The sequence below is a fragment of the Podarcis tiliguerta genome (genome assembly GCF_965153285.1).
Source record: "Podarcis tiliguerta genome assembly, chromosome: 13".
NCBI lineage: Eukaryota > Metazoa > Chordata > Lepidosauria > Squamata > Lacertidae > Podarcis > Podarcis tiliguerta.
Window position 1 is genome coordinate 11,308,299 of NC_139546.1, and position 14,348 is coordinate 11,322,646.

General features: G+C 46.7%; 1 protein-coding gene across 4 annotated transcripts in view; it reads left to right on the forward strand.

Moving 5' to 3' along the window:
• Positions 1-14,348, forward strand: part of KCNH6 (potassium voltage-gated channel subfamily H member 6) — a 119,323-nt gene that overhangs the window by 76,515 nt on the left and 28,460 nt on the right. The gene's annotated exons all lie outside the window — the stretch shown is intronic.

Genomic DNA, 14,348 nt, shown 5'->3' on the forward strand with positions numbered 1-14,348 from the left:
GCCAAAACCCACAGTTATTAGATAAACCCCCGCCACTTATTTCTCTGCTGTGTGGCTCTCAGATTTTTCTAAACCTTTGAGCATTCGAATGAAGACACTTGGTGGGCAAAATAGCACTGGGTGCACACTTCCTGTGGCATTTGCTGCAAACTCCTCTAACTGTTTTAACTCATTTTTATAGCACTGTGTGGATAATGATATGGATGAGGGAGAACTTCGAGGCTGTTCACATTTAAAGGCAAATTTGTCCATGAAACAATATGAGAGCCAAAACAGCCATCCTTCAAAACTCGCACTTCTCTGAAATTTGCAGCGCAGTTCTCCAGCAAAGTAATGTGTACAAACATGCATAGAAATTGGGTAAATGTGCATGTGCATGTACATGTACCGGTGAAAGATAAGATGCGGAGATGGTGTGTTTTGGGGGGAAATTGCTTTGCAACATTGTGTATATCAGGCAAAATTGCATGCAGAAATTTGCACTAACCTGCTGACGAATTTTCATGAGGGCTTTGCTAGAAAAATAAATCTACAAACTGATTTGGAGATGTGGGGACCTGAACTTAAGGGTGGAAAAACGAGAAGCTGAGAGAAACCAAAATTGACACATTCACTCATCCCTATATTGCAACACACGTTTTCCCCGATTACATAGGAAATTGCTTGTTGCGGGGTCAACACTGTGAACATTATTCGGGTGTAGAGAGAGTTTATTCGGGTGTAGAGAGAGTTTAAGAAGAATCCCTTTTTAGAAACTACACATACTGATCAGGAAGTTCTGCTTATTTCTGGAGGTGACTGGGGAAGAGGGTTTGGGAGAGGAATATAAACATCTTATTCATAGTATCCCTGTAGGTAATGCCGTACAAACCCCAGAAATGCCTTCCTTTTTTTATGTGCTTCTAGGAGGATAATATTAGGTAGTAAAGGGGCATAGAGAAGATGCACAAGTTCTTTATGTTTCTGAAAGATTTAACCTGTTAAGAATGTTAGGAATAGTACTCCATAAATGAAAAAAAGAGCATTTGCTAAGAGGGCAAGGCAAGCTGAGCACTTCGGTGAAACTGTGCGCATTTGCAGAGGAGTGGGGCAAGAAGGAAGTCAAAAAGCAAAGACAAACCATTGATGAAATAATGCAATATGAAAACATTAAGAGAATGGAATTATGCCGCCTGGGTGTTTACTTACTGCTGGAGATGTTGAACATGCTGGTTATGACATCTGACCAATATATACCTGTACTAAAGAAAAGAAAAATGTCAGTAAAGAATAGAGTTTGTTTTAAAGGAAAATGCAAAACCATCCATTATTATTATTTTTTTTCAAGTCAATGTGGGGAAAAGGAAGCCATAGAGTTAGCAGGCAGTTTAATGGGCAGCAAGGAAACTTTGTGATGCCAGTAAATTTCACAAGTTGTGCCATGGTTCTTTTATGGGATTTTTTTATAGCTGCAGTTTGAAGTGGAAGACTAGCCCATCTCTCTTGCACCATTCTTCTCCTGAATCCCAAAGTTACTTCTACCCCCCACCGGGTAAAGGGTTTATATACAGTGGTACCTCGGGTTACAGACGCTTCAGGTTACAGACGCCACTAACCCAGAAATAGTACCTCGGGTTAAGAACTATGCTTCAGGATGAGAACAGAAATTGTGCTCCGGCGGCACGGCAGCAGCAGGAGGCCCCATTAGCTAAAGTGGTGCTTCAGGTTAAGAACAGTTTCAGGTTAAGAACAGACCTCCGGAACAAATTAAGTACTTAACCTGAGGTACCACTGTAAGTCTCTTTTCCTGCCGCATTAGTCTTGCACATCAAATACAGAATTGTAATTGAGAGAGAGAGAGAGACTCTTCCAAAACATCATGGTATCATAGTGCTTTAAATGTGCAGGGCGAATGTGGCCTAAATCTGGCAGGCTGCCTCATTGGTGCATATGTGCTTTTGCAATCCTGCAGCGGTTAAAACTGATGCAATGGTTCTTCACCCTTGCAGTCCCATATCAAGATCAGGGACTCTCATGTGTGTGTGTATTCCAATTCCAGGGAGCATGGGTGAAACAGTCAGGGTCTGTCTCTGTTACAGTGTGTCATGATGTAATTTCTCGGGCACCGCAAATATACAGGGCACGAGGCAAACCTCGCTGAAATCAATATGAGCCTTTCAGCCTGCTTCAGTGAGGTTTTTGTGTTCAGAATTTGGCTAACTCGTTATGAACATCTTGGATCTGTTGCCTGGCTTCCCAGACCTCCCTAACTCCCATCTCCAGGGTTTGTCACAGCACTTGCGCACTCAACCTTCCCACTGCCTCTTGGAACAATTGGATTTTGGTCACTTTTTCCTATTCCCTGGCCCCTCCCTCAAGAGCCACGTAGCTGGCCTCTTGTCTCTTGATTGGTGCTTTCCTCTCAATCCAGAGACCAGTGATTGATTGGTTTTGATTAATCTCTACCAGGCTACCAAATGCCCTTTGCAGTCCGATGTCTTCTGCATATGCGTGTATGCTTGTATGTGAGACTGAGAGAGGAGCCATCTCATTTTCATGGATGGGATCTGAACTTGACTGCAGACCCAACAGGGAGAAGTTATTTTACTCTTGCTGCATACCGGAGGAATAATCTACCTGCAAAATGCAGTGCAATGCTGTTTCTTCAGCCATTGCAGTGACACAACCTGTTTCTTAACACCCAGCAAGCTTTGTCACTCAGTATTTTTGTGTTTTCCTAAATTAATACTTAGGCTTCTCATCAGAGCATGTTGCCACTGCAAGGAGGGCTCATGTTCATGTGGAGAAGGATAGGATTTTTCCCGGTGCTCTGCGCCACCCTGGTTTGTTGCATATGTTGAGCAAAATGGGACTCATCAGGTACAGGGGTCCAGTGGCATAGTGTGGGTTGCCGACACCCGCAGTGGATTAGCTGCTGATGGTGCTGGAGGACCTCCACCAGAGCAAAGTGGGGCTATGGTGCACTGCCTGCCCGCACAGAGGGGAGCACGGCCAGCCGATGTGGCCCTTGGCAAGCAAATCCCCCTGATGCCTGCAAAGAGGAGTTCTGGGCCAAGCCACACTGCCTACTTCCATCTGTGCCCATTCGCTGTGGGCCTGAGCTGCTCTACTACCTTCGCCAGGGCGAGGCTCCCCTTGGAAGCTGGGGCCTGCATGGGGGCGCCTGGTTGTACCCCCTCAGAATTTTGCACCCAGGGCCATGGCCCCCTGCCCGCTCCCCACTACGCTACGCCGCTGCTGGGGTCACTCAACCATGAGTTGTAGTGTTGCACCAGCGTATCAAAATACCAAACAAATCAATATGGCCTTGCACAAGTAAGATGTGTGCAAAAATAGGTCAGGATTGTGGGCTAGAGGTAGTCATAGAGGATATTCTAGGTTGTTGGTAATCTTGAGTAACTAATCGTAAGCAGACCTTGTACTCATGCATGAATGTAAGTTCTTTCATTCTGAAATAAGAGGAAGGCAGTGTTAAAAAGTAAAGGTTAGCTCATAAGAAAAATTTGTATGAAGGCAAGGTGCCTCTGTTTCATCTAGGGATTCAGGCAAACCTGGGTAGCAACTGGTATTCCCCAGTGATGGGGAATCAGACATAGTTATGTTTCTTCTTCGCAGTAAGCTAAGCCCTTGTCCAATTCAATCAACACAGCACTAAAGGAGCCTCTCCTGGTTGTCTGCTACCTCCCTTTGCCTTCTGCCTTAAGACTCTTACAAGAGGGAGACTCTTGGCATTATGATCCCAGTGAGGCCCCCTCTTGAAATGACCGTGCTGTAAGATGCTGGATTCCCTCCTGGCAGACTGAAGGTGTAAATAGGCGAATAAACCATATTTCTTAAAGCTATGACAGTCTCTGCCACGTCTCAATTCTCCAAAGGAACACAGACCCTGGGTGAGTGCCTGGGCCCTTGTCGCCGTCCGGCATAAAGAGGGGAAGCACCCAACTTTCGTAATGGTATTCATGGTCAGAACAGCCTGGGGTTTTAACAGCTGGAGATGGATAACGCTGTTGTGTGTTCCTTGTGAACTTCCTGTGTTGTTCCTGAGCAGGTTGCTTTTCTTAGAATCAGACTCCAAGCCTTTCAAGTAAATCCAATCAGGAATAACTTTATTTAGGTCCACACTGCCTTCCTCCTCTCACTCACCTCTACGAAAAGTTCCTTCTCCAAGTACTTCGCTGAACCCAGGAACTATGTGCACACATCTATAGGATACAGACCGTGATGGGCAAACCTGTGGGATATTTCAGAAAGGTTTGCCATATGTGCTTGCTATACACCAATTTCTTGGGGCTTGGCGTTTACCCTCTCCCCCATCTCCTGAGCAATAAGAGACCACAAATTAAGCCTTTAAAATAAATGGAAAACATGGCTTTTTTCATAGTATTATAATTTGGTATTGCACTAATGTGGCTTTTATTGGATTGTTATAAATGAAAATTAATTTGTAAAATTATCAAACAAAAAAAAAGGAAAACAAATGTTATTTCATAAATCCACCTTGGACTACTGCATGACTCACTGCCCCAGCTGTTGTTCGCACCTTAAAAAATAATGCAATTGCCATGAAAAATGAATCTACAATTAGCTCTGCTTTTAAAGGTTAACTGGAGTTTTGCAAAGGGTATGTGAAACTCACTTTTGAGCTCTTGAGAATTTGGAGCCTTGAGACAATTGGCATAGCTTATAAACTTGCTCGCTGTTGCAGGAAGGTAGGTGCAATGTCTTAAACTAAGGAGAATGCTTACATTTTAGGAACCTGGTGACAGAGGGCCCATCCAAGCGGTTTCCCTCTCGTCCCATGCTTTCGAGGCATGGGTCCAAGTAGTTTTGTCTTTGCCCCACTGTTTTCCCCTGGAAAACCCACGGATTATTGCTAAATTGGAACAAATGGCCATCCGCGGAAAAACGGATTGCTGTTTGTTCCAATTCAGCGCTGAACCCCAGGTTTTCCACAGGGGAATGTGGCAGAGCAAAAACAAGGGTGGATGAGCCCTTAGATGAAAGGCTTGTTTTCACATGGGAGACTTAAGTCCGGTTTGCTGGGATTCTAACGGGAATGATAAATCTATACTGACAGACATATTGTGGTGTTAAAAGAAGACCCACCCTTTGCTAAGTCCTTTCTGGGCTTATGTGCCGAACTGGACTGTTGGAGCAACGGGTGGCCACGCCTCCACCCAAAACTTAAGTACCTTCTTCCAACAGCACAAGTGCACTGTCGGGCTTCTGGGAATTGGATCCCTCCCCCAGTGGCAGCAAATAAGCAGATAAAACAAAAGGAGTGTTCATACCAGTTTGTCTCTCGCTGTGATTGTTAAAGAAACTAAGGAATGCATATCTCTCTAGAAATGGCGTTGCTCCCAGTAAAGGTTTACCCCCTCCGTCCCCATTAATCTATGTCACTCCTACATCGGGTATTCTGAGCTTGCTGCTGCTGCGCTCTCTGTTCTATCACTCTCAAAGCCTGTCTAGTCTTAGGCAAAGAGGGTCAGGAATGCTTTCCAAGGACACTGAATCTGCCAGCTGTCTCTCTCCTGGTGTTTCCTCTTCCAGCTGCTTGTCACCCAGTATTTTCCAGCTTTTCCCCTCTGGACTATGCCCCTCTGCAAACCACTGTTCTAAATCAATACTGTCCTCCTGCCCTTGGGAAGGTTCAGGACGAGGGGGTGCAGCTCCCACCATTCCTCCTCAGTCCTGTCCCTGACACGCACACAAGATGCTACTCCTTCAACACAGAAGTTGTGCTGTTCCTGCCTCTTCAAGGCCCTCTTAGTCCTGGGGGACAATGGGGGTGGGGATGAAGGGGATTCTGCTGCCCCCTCCTCCAGGCACCATCTCTTCCTCCTAGTGCACCCTGTTCTCCCTCCCCTCTCTCCAACTGCTCAGACCCCTCCCCATCCGCACAGGAGGCACAAAACCCCATAAACGGCTACCTCTTCCACCCACTCTACTGAGCCCTGCCAGTCCCTGGCACTTTTGTATGGGAGTCAAGCCCTGTCCATTCCCTGCCTTTCTTACAAGAAGCACCAGCCCTCCCATTAGGCAGAGGGGGGACGTTGCCTCAGGCAGCAGGTGCTGGGAAACATGGAGCAGCAGCGAGATTTGAGAGGTTAGCAGTGTGCATGCCTTGCATCTCCTTAGCTAGCCTGTTCCTCCTAGATGCGGTAGAAGGCGCTGCTTCATCACCTCTTCTTAAAATTCAGCTTTTAGTCCCATTGGTACAAGGAATTGGAGCGGCACCGTCTTGTCCACCTTTGGCAGCAAAATGTCTTTGAGCTGGCCCTGCGTGCAAGTAGGCATTGGCTCACAAGGATGCCTTGTTCCAGAACTGTTTGGTCCTCCGAAAGGGAGGAGGAGGAGGAGGAAGGAGTGGTGTTGTGACATCAGATGCATTATGATGCTACTGCTTGGATGCAGAGCTCCCCTGAGAAAACATCCTGTCTTCTGTTTGGGTTCTTAAATACCCATAGAATTATAGAGTTGGAAGGGACCCGGAGGGCCATCTTGAGGAATCTCAATGCAAGTCCCCCATCCAATTCAATTCAAATCAAATATTTTTATTGTGGTCCATAGACCCACAAAACAGTTTCAAAACAAGATACAGTTAAAACAACCAAACAACAGGCAAAAGAGACCGAGGTAGTCGTTTTGTTACGTCTAGAGCAGGGGTTGGCAAAGTTTTTGTGGCTTGGGCCAGTTCACGGTCCCACAGATGCCGCGGTGGGCTGGAGTTTGTGCGCACGCACACGCAAACGCTATTTCTGGCGCTGCTTCTGGCACGGAGGAGGTGTACGCAGCTTCCCATTGGCTGCAGGAGCTTCCTGCAGCCAATGGGAAGCCGGCCAGTGTCATGGAAGGTGGTCCCCACTCTGCTCCGCACCAGTTTAGCGCGGCGCACAGGAGCCAACTGATCGGGCAGCGGGGGTCCCCGAGTGGGCACCGGGCCGGTTAAACGACCTCCATGGGCTGCTTGTGACCCATGGGCCTTAGGTTGCTGACTTCTGGTCTAGAGCATGGTGGTCTTTGTTTCTTGCGACCTCCGAAAGAAACTTTGCCACGGTCAGTGTATAATATCATTTGACCTATCCTCCAGAAGGTATTTAATATGGGAGGCTTCAGATTTTCCCGGCAAATTTGCTAGTAAGGGTTTGATCAGTCAGTGGCATAGCGTGGGTTGTCAGCACCCGGGGCAAGGCAAGTAATTTGCGCCCCCTAACCCGTGAGCCAGGTAGGGGCAGAGAGCTGCGAGTGCGAGCGAGTGCCCCCCCCCCAGATGTTGCGCCCGGTGCGGCTGGCCCTCCCTGCACCCCCCACGCTACACCACTGTGATCAGTTGATCCCTTGCTTGCTCATACTGCCCACAGTGAAGTAGGACATGGTTCATGCTGAGCTGTCCACAGGGAAAGAGTATAAGAGAAGCAGGGTCTGGTATGGTTTCAAATTGGATCGATTGCATGAACCCATCCAATTTGAAAACATACGAGACCCTGCTTCTCTTATACTCTTTCCCTGTGGAATAGCTCAGTCGGTAGAGTTTGAGACTGTAATCTGAGGATCGTGGGTCCAAAGGATTCCTGCATCGCAGACGGTTGGACTAGATGACCCTCACGGTCCCTTCCAATTCTACAATTCTATTATTCAGCTATCAGGAGGTCTGCTGCTGAAGCCTGCTTCTTTCACACACTTTGTTATCATGACCATAGGCTGTCAGCAGAGTGTCCTGTAAAACCCATGATCTTCCAGACTGAGATCACACTTTGCAGGGACCAGGCTGGACATCCTTGGCCAACTTCATTTTGAAAGGTTGGATTTGGGATTAAGCTAACATTGCCTGTTGCTTCCTAGCAGCATGCTCTGTTCTGAGCTGCACATTAACTCCCCGCTCATGCCATTTGCCATTGATTCATATTACACTTAGCACATTATTTGAGGACGGTTCAGTAGAAAGCTTATAAATTATTGTTGCTTGCTGCCTCAGTCTTCGAACGGTGCGAGAGTCCCGGGTTCCAGGCACTTACCCAGGGTTCATGGTTCCTTTTGGAAATGAGGCACAGCAGAGACTGTGGTGTCTTTATGATATATGGTTTATTTACACACACCGGCTCCCTCGGCCAATAAAGCGAGATGAGTGCCGCAACCCCAGAGTCGGCCACAACGGGACCTAATGGTCAGGGGCCCCTTTACCTTTACCTTCACACACACACAACCTGAGCCTATGATGTAAGGGTTTGCAGCATCTCTGCCTTTCCAGCTTGCTGCTTTTTCCCTCCAGTTTCTAGCGCTCATAACTGCAAACTCTGCTCTAAACCCCAGCTTTTGCCCTGCCCACTAACTAAGTGAGCACAGAGCCCTCTTTCCTTTTGTTCTCTGAATGGCCCATCACCCAGGCAATCGCCTCAACAGGTAGCTAGCCTCGCTTATATATTAACATTTGCTGAATCCAGGGGTTCAGGAAGCTAGCCTGGCTTGGTTAGCTTCAAACACTTACTGGATCCAGGGATCTGAGGGGTTCGGCACCCACAAACTTATAACACTATATAGAGCATTGATGCAGGCATTATAGGCCTACAATAAAGTAAGAACCTGCATAATTACTTACATGGGTACATACACCATAAAAGCACATTTAAGTTTTTTAAGTGAGTAACACCTTTTTTACTTGATTGGAGTGTTCTGTCTTGACACCCCCACTTGTCAGAGCAGAGATGGACTTGCAAGGCAAGTTACCCGATAGGTAGTGGCAGCTGTATAGGATGTGGAGGCAGTGGCGTAGCTTGGAGAGGAGCAAAAGGGTGGTTGCCCTGGATGCAAAATTGTTAGATGTGCAGAATTTCAACACCCAGTGCTGCCTTAATACAGCTCCTCCGTGTGAACCAGGAATTAACCTATCCCAACAATGGAACAACTCTTATTTTCATCTCTGTGGCTGTGATCTCCTGGGTGACGCAGACGCCGTTAGGCATACTCCAGCTGTTTTCCTCCCTCCCTCCCTCCCTCCCCACTTCACATGGTCCCGGGCATTGGTAACCCATGCTATGTCACTGTGTGGATGTGTGTACAAAGTCCTCTGCCTACCTCAGCCAAGGGATTCCTCACCAGAAGAGGGCCAGCAGGAGCATGTCTTACATCAAGCCTGGGTCAGGCTACACATTGGGACAAGGGTCCTGTAGCAAGACTGCAACAAGGAGGGGCTGTTCACACCCAAGGTTAGTTCTGCCTCTGACTTTGAAGCTGAATGGGTGCCCAGCCCGAGGGACAGGTCATGTGTTAGATGGAAACCAGGTCCATCTGGAGATGTACCCAATCACAGGCAAGGACCCATCCAGTTTAATGGTTTCCTCAGGAGTAAGGCCCTTCTCTCAAGGAGGCATCTGGAGGGAAGGGAGCTGATAGTAGTCAGCTGAAGGTGGGGATGTGGCTGCAGCAGCTCCAGTTCAGAAACCCCAGGGCTGGACAAGCTGCGGAAGTGATGGCTGTGTATTAGCTCTCTCTGTGCCTGGCCTGACTTTGGACTGCTCGGTGATGGAGGTTGAGTGTGCTGGGGCTGTGTAAGGCCTATCCGCCTTACAAAGTTGTGACGATTGCTTTGAGGTAGGTGAAAACCCAAATGGCCGTGCCAATTTTCCAGATGGGAAAAAAACCTGCCCGGCCCCTAAAACAAACGTTAAATAAGTTGGAGTTCTCGTTATTAAATATACCAAGAAAAAAGCACACCATTGAATACATCAAAACAGGGCCCTGTCTTGGTTTCTGATCCATAATTGATTTCTGACTTCTGCTCAATGAGTGAAACTAAGACCTCCACGTCGAATCTGACTATGGACTAACATGAACTTATCTCTACTCATAAACTCTTATTTCTAATTCTGTAATGAATTATTGTGTTATACATATCTTTATGAGTTTGAGTTTGTGATCTCTATTTGAGTTTGTAATCCTTGTCAGAATACATACTTTTGAATGGATTAGTTTTTGTTACTATTGACTATTGATTTGCGAGTAGGGACCACTCCCACTATTGAAACTTGAGTTCTTGGTGTGCTTTTTTCTTGGTGTGCTTTTTTCTCTTTTGGTGTGCTGAGTTCTTGGTGTGCTTTTTTCTCGGGCCCTAAAACAGGCGACTGACTTTGTCCCTAGCAAGGTCGTACCATCCGCAAAAAAAAAAACCCTAATTTGTGGGAGGGTGGGTTAGGGTTGAGTGTGCTGGGGCTGTGTGTCCCCATCATGAGTTCACTGGCTCCCACCATGTGGCACCTGCGTATGAGTGCCCTCAGAATGACTGACAGAGCAGCAGATGTGACAAGAGCCAACTGTGTGGGAGTCATCCTCCACCCAAGCAAGCACTTTGAACTTCCTGGATAAGAAAATGGAAGGTTTTCACAAAGTTGGTTTGCTCCTTGACCTCACTCTTGTGTGTCTTCAAGCATTCATCCGTTTATTTCACTTGAAAGGGATGCAGGAGAAATATGGGGAAGTGAGGAGAAAGGGAGAGCCAATGGCTGCGCTGCAAAAGGAGCATTATCCTTTCAGTTACGTTATTGATTTTTCAACATTTATAAACTGCCTTCTGTGCCGATTCCAAGGCAGCTTGCCGCCTTAAAAGACCATCAATAAACACAACGCAGAACCAATAAAAACAAATTACAAGAAGGGCAGATTAAAATGCAGCCATGAAGTCAGCAAGCAGAACAGTTCTCAAGGCCCAGGTATCAATAACTCTCAGTGGCCTAGGTGAATAAATAGGCTTTCAAGAGTTGGCAAACAAAGTTCGTGCCCTCTTTATTCCCAGGCTTGGCAAACCCCCAGGATGCACCAAATACCTGGAGAAGTTCTGTGTTCTGCAACTTTTGAACGTGCTTTTTTGACAGAAAATGTCCTTGCTAGTATAAATACAGTGAGTGTGAAATTATTAGATGTGAAGTTAAATGCATGATTGTATTTGAGAAGTCTAGATTTTTGCAGTGCAAGAGAAGATGATCAGGATCATGGTGAGAGGATTGAATACTTTTTCTTCCTGTCGTGGTCCCCATGAAAATCTACCCCACCCCACCTCAGTGACTTATTAGTCCTGGAAAGGAATTTTCCATTGGCACTTGTGGGAAAACCCATTGCCTCCCCTAGCCCCCATCTGGGCATCGGACAGAAGCCACTTCTCCTGGATCCTTTCAACAGGATACCCTTAACCATGGAGGGGCAGGCAGAGGCTACAACCTCCCCTCCAACCAAGACTAGGCCTACCCAGTGCCTATCCGCCTTACAAAGTTGTGACGATTGCTTTGAGGTAGGTGAAAACCCAAATGGTGGTGCCAATTTTCCAGATGGGGAAAAAACCTGCCCAGCCCCTAAAACAAACGTGAAATAAGTTGGAGTTCTCGTTATTAAATATACCAAGAAAAAAGCACACCATTGAATACATCAAAACAGGGCCCTGTCCTGGTTTCTAATCCATAATTGATTTCTGATTTCTGCTCAATGAGTGAAACTAAGACCTCCACGTCGAATCTGACTATGGACTAACATGAACTTATCTCTACTCATAAACTCTTATCTCTAATTCTGTAATGAATTATTGTGTTATACATATCTTTATGAGTTTGAGTTTGTGATCTCTATTTGAGTTTGTAATCCTTGTCAGAGTACATACTTTTGAATGGATTAGTTTTTGTTACTATGGACTATTGATTTGCGAGCAGGGACCACTCCCACTATTGAAACTTGAGTTCTTGGTGTGCTTTTTTCTTGGTGTGCTTTTTTCTCTTTTGGTGTGCTGAGTTCTTGGTGTGCTTTTTTCTCGGGCCCTAAAACAGGCGACTGACTTTGTCCTTAGCAAGGTCGTATCATCCGCAAAAAAAACCCCCCTAATTTGGGGGAGGGTGGGTGGAAGAACTGGCACTGCAAGAGAGAGGGTGAAAGGCCCCACAGGCCGGGGATTTATCCCATTATTGGTCAGTTGTTCCTGTGCCCAGGCCAGCGCCCCCAAATTCATGCCGCCATTGACTGATTTGGCAGCAGGAGGGTGATCTGGTCTGCAATAGACCAGTTCACAATGAAAGCCCCGGGCCCACCTGCAAAGCCACCTACCTAAGGAGGGGCAAACCGACTTGCAGTCAATAAAACACCCATCAGGGAGATGTGGTAAAATGGAAGCCATTTTGAGGCATGTTTGAGTCAATCACCTGGCTGTGGGTCCAGGCTACAGACCTACAAAGCCTCAGGCGTGTTTGCATGTTTCCCCTCAACTTTGTCTCATGAGAGACCATGGCTATCTTTTGTGTGCTGTGTCTTTGTTGTTCCACATTGCTAAGCTTTGGTTCTGCGCGTGTGGTTAGATGGTACAGTAGAGTTCATATTGGTGGCTAGGACACAAATAGACCATGGTGTGTTTTTCTTCTGCTTGCTATCTTGACCGCAGGCTCCTGAGGCTGTATATGGCCAGGGTGCTTGTTACGGGAGAGAGATCTGGGTTCTATTTCTGATATCATTCCCTTTCTCCACCTAGAGGAGGTTTTGCTTTCCAGAGAGGACTTAAAAAAAAATGTATTTTATTGGTTTTCCCACAGTAAAACAGTAAACACAAACAAAACAAAACAAAAACATGTCAATTTGTCAGTTACATCCAGAAAGAACATCCCCATCTTCTGGGAGTAATTTTTTAAACCAGATTGGGTTGGATTTCCCTAGTGAGCTACCAATGTGATCATTGGCGCCAACTCCTAGGGGCTAAGGTCCCTTCGGCGCCATAAAATATTTGAGGGGGCCGCCACCAAAAGTTGGTGGGAATTGCCATTCAAATGTTGTGTGTGTGCCGTGTCTTGTGATTGATTATGTGGGGCAGGGTTTACCTGGGCCCCACCAATATTTTATTCAGCAAACTGTTCCAGCAGGGGGCCAGTGCACTGTCCCTCAGACCTTGTGGGGGGCCGGACTATATTTTTTTTTGGGGGGGGAATGAACAAATTCCTATGCCCCACAAATAACCTAGAGATGCGTTTTAAATAAAAGGGCACATACTACTCATGTAAAAAACGCTGAATCCTGGACTGTCCGTGGGCTGGATTTAGAAGGCGATTGGGCTGGATCCGGCCCCCGGGCCTTAGTTTGGCAACCCATAACTATCCTTTCCTGCTTTGTTCACCAGGACTCCCATCTCTTTTCCTTGCAAATGGTTTATTCCCTTCACACAGATACTTGGGTGTGTGCTTCTGCAGGGAGTGGGGAAAAGGAAGAGGCTAACTAAATCCCACTCCCTGAAACAAGATAGAACCAAAATGCACCTGTCTTTCAATATTTACCCTTTTCCAAATTTCGGTACACAGTTCTCCAACTGCATACAAAAACCTGCGTATTTTGTTCATAAAATATGAACATACAAAAGTGTGTGTTGTTAGGGGAAATGGTTTGCAGACATGTGCATACGTGGCAAATTTGTGTACAAAACTGTGTATATTAGGGGAAACTCACATGCTGGTGGATTTTCATGAGGAGTTCTTGTTGTTTTTAATTGCAAACTGATGTAGAAATGTAGTAAACTGAACCGGAGATTGGAAAAAAGAGAAACTAACAGAGCCATCCATCCAGAGGGTGCAAACTGGCCTCCATACTTCCATTCAGGTGAATTTCCTGAGCAGCGATATTTGGGATCATAGCCAGCAAAGGTCCCGAGGACTTGGTATATGGCAGAAAGTTGCTGGGGAAGCTGCAGGGATGACTGCCGGTGTCGCTGTGTTAGTTTTTGTGACTAATGACGTCTTTGTGCCTTTGAGTTTGCTACTGGAAGAAAGTAGGTCAGATCACAACCGCCATGTGGTTATGGAAGCAGCTGTGGTACTGGGACCAAAAGACGGATCTACTAATCTGGCTTGGGGTGGATGGCTGCAGGAACATACCCAGGGGTTGGCTAGGTTGACCCCCACCAAAGGCGCAGGCCAAGGGGGCAAAAATACATTTCTGGGTGGCTGTTGTTCTAATAGGTAAAAAGAAAAAGGTAAAGGACCCCTGGATGGTTAAGTCCCATCAAAGGCAACTATGGGGTTGCTTTCAGGCCGAGGGAGACAGTGTTTGTCCACAGAAAGCTTTCTAGGTCATGTGGCCAGCATGACTAAACCGCTTCTAGTGCAACAGGACACCGTGACAGAAATCAGAGCGCATTCCCGCTGCAGTGGTACCTATTTATTTACTCTCACTGGCATTCTTTTGTACTGCTAGGTTGGCAGGAGCTGGGACAGAGCAAGGGAGCTCACCCCACTGTGGGGATTCTGTTGGGTACCCTTGGGCCAGTCACACTTCTTTGAAGTCTCTCAGCCCCACTCACCCCACAGAGTGTTTGTTGTGGGGGAGGAAGGGAAAGG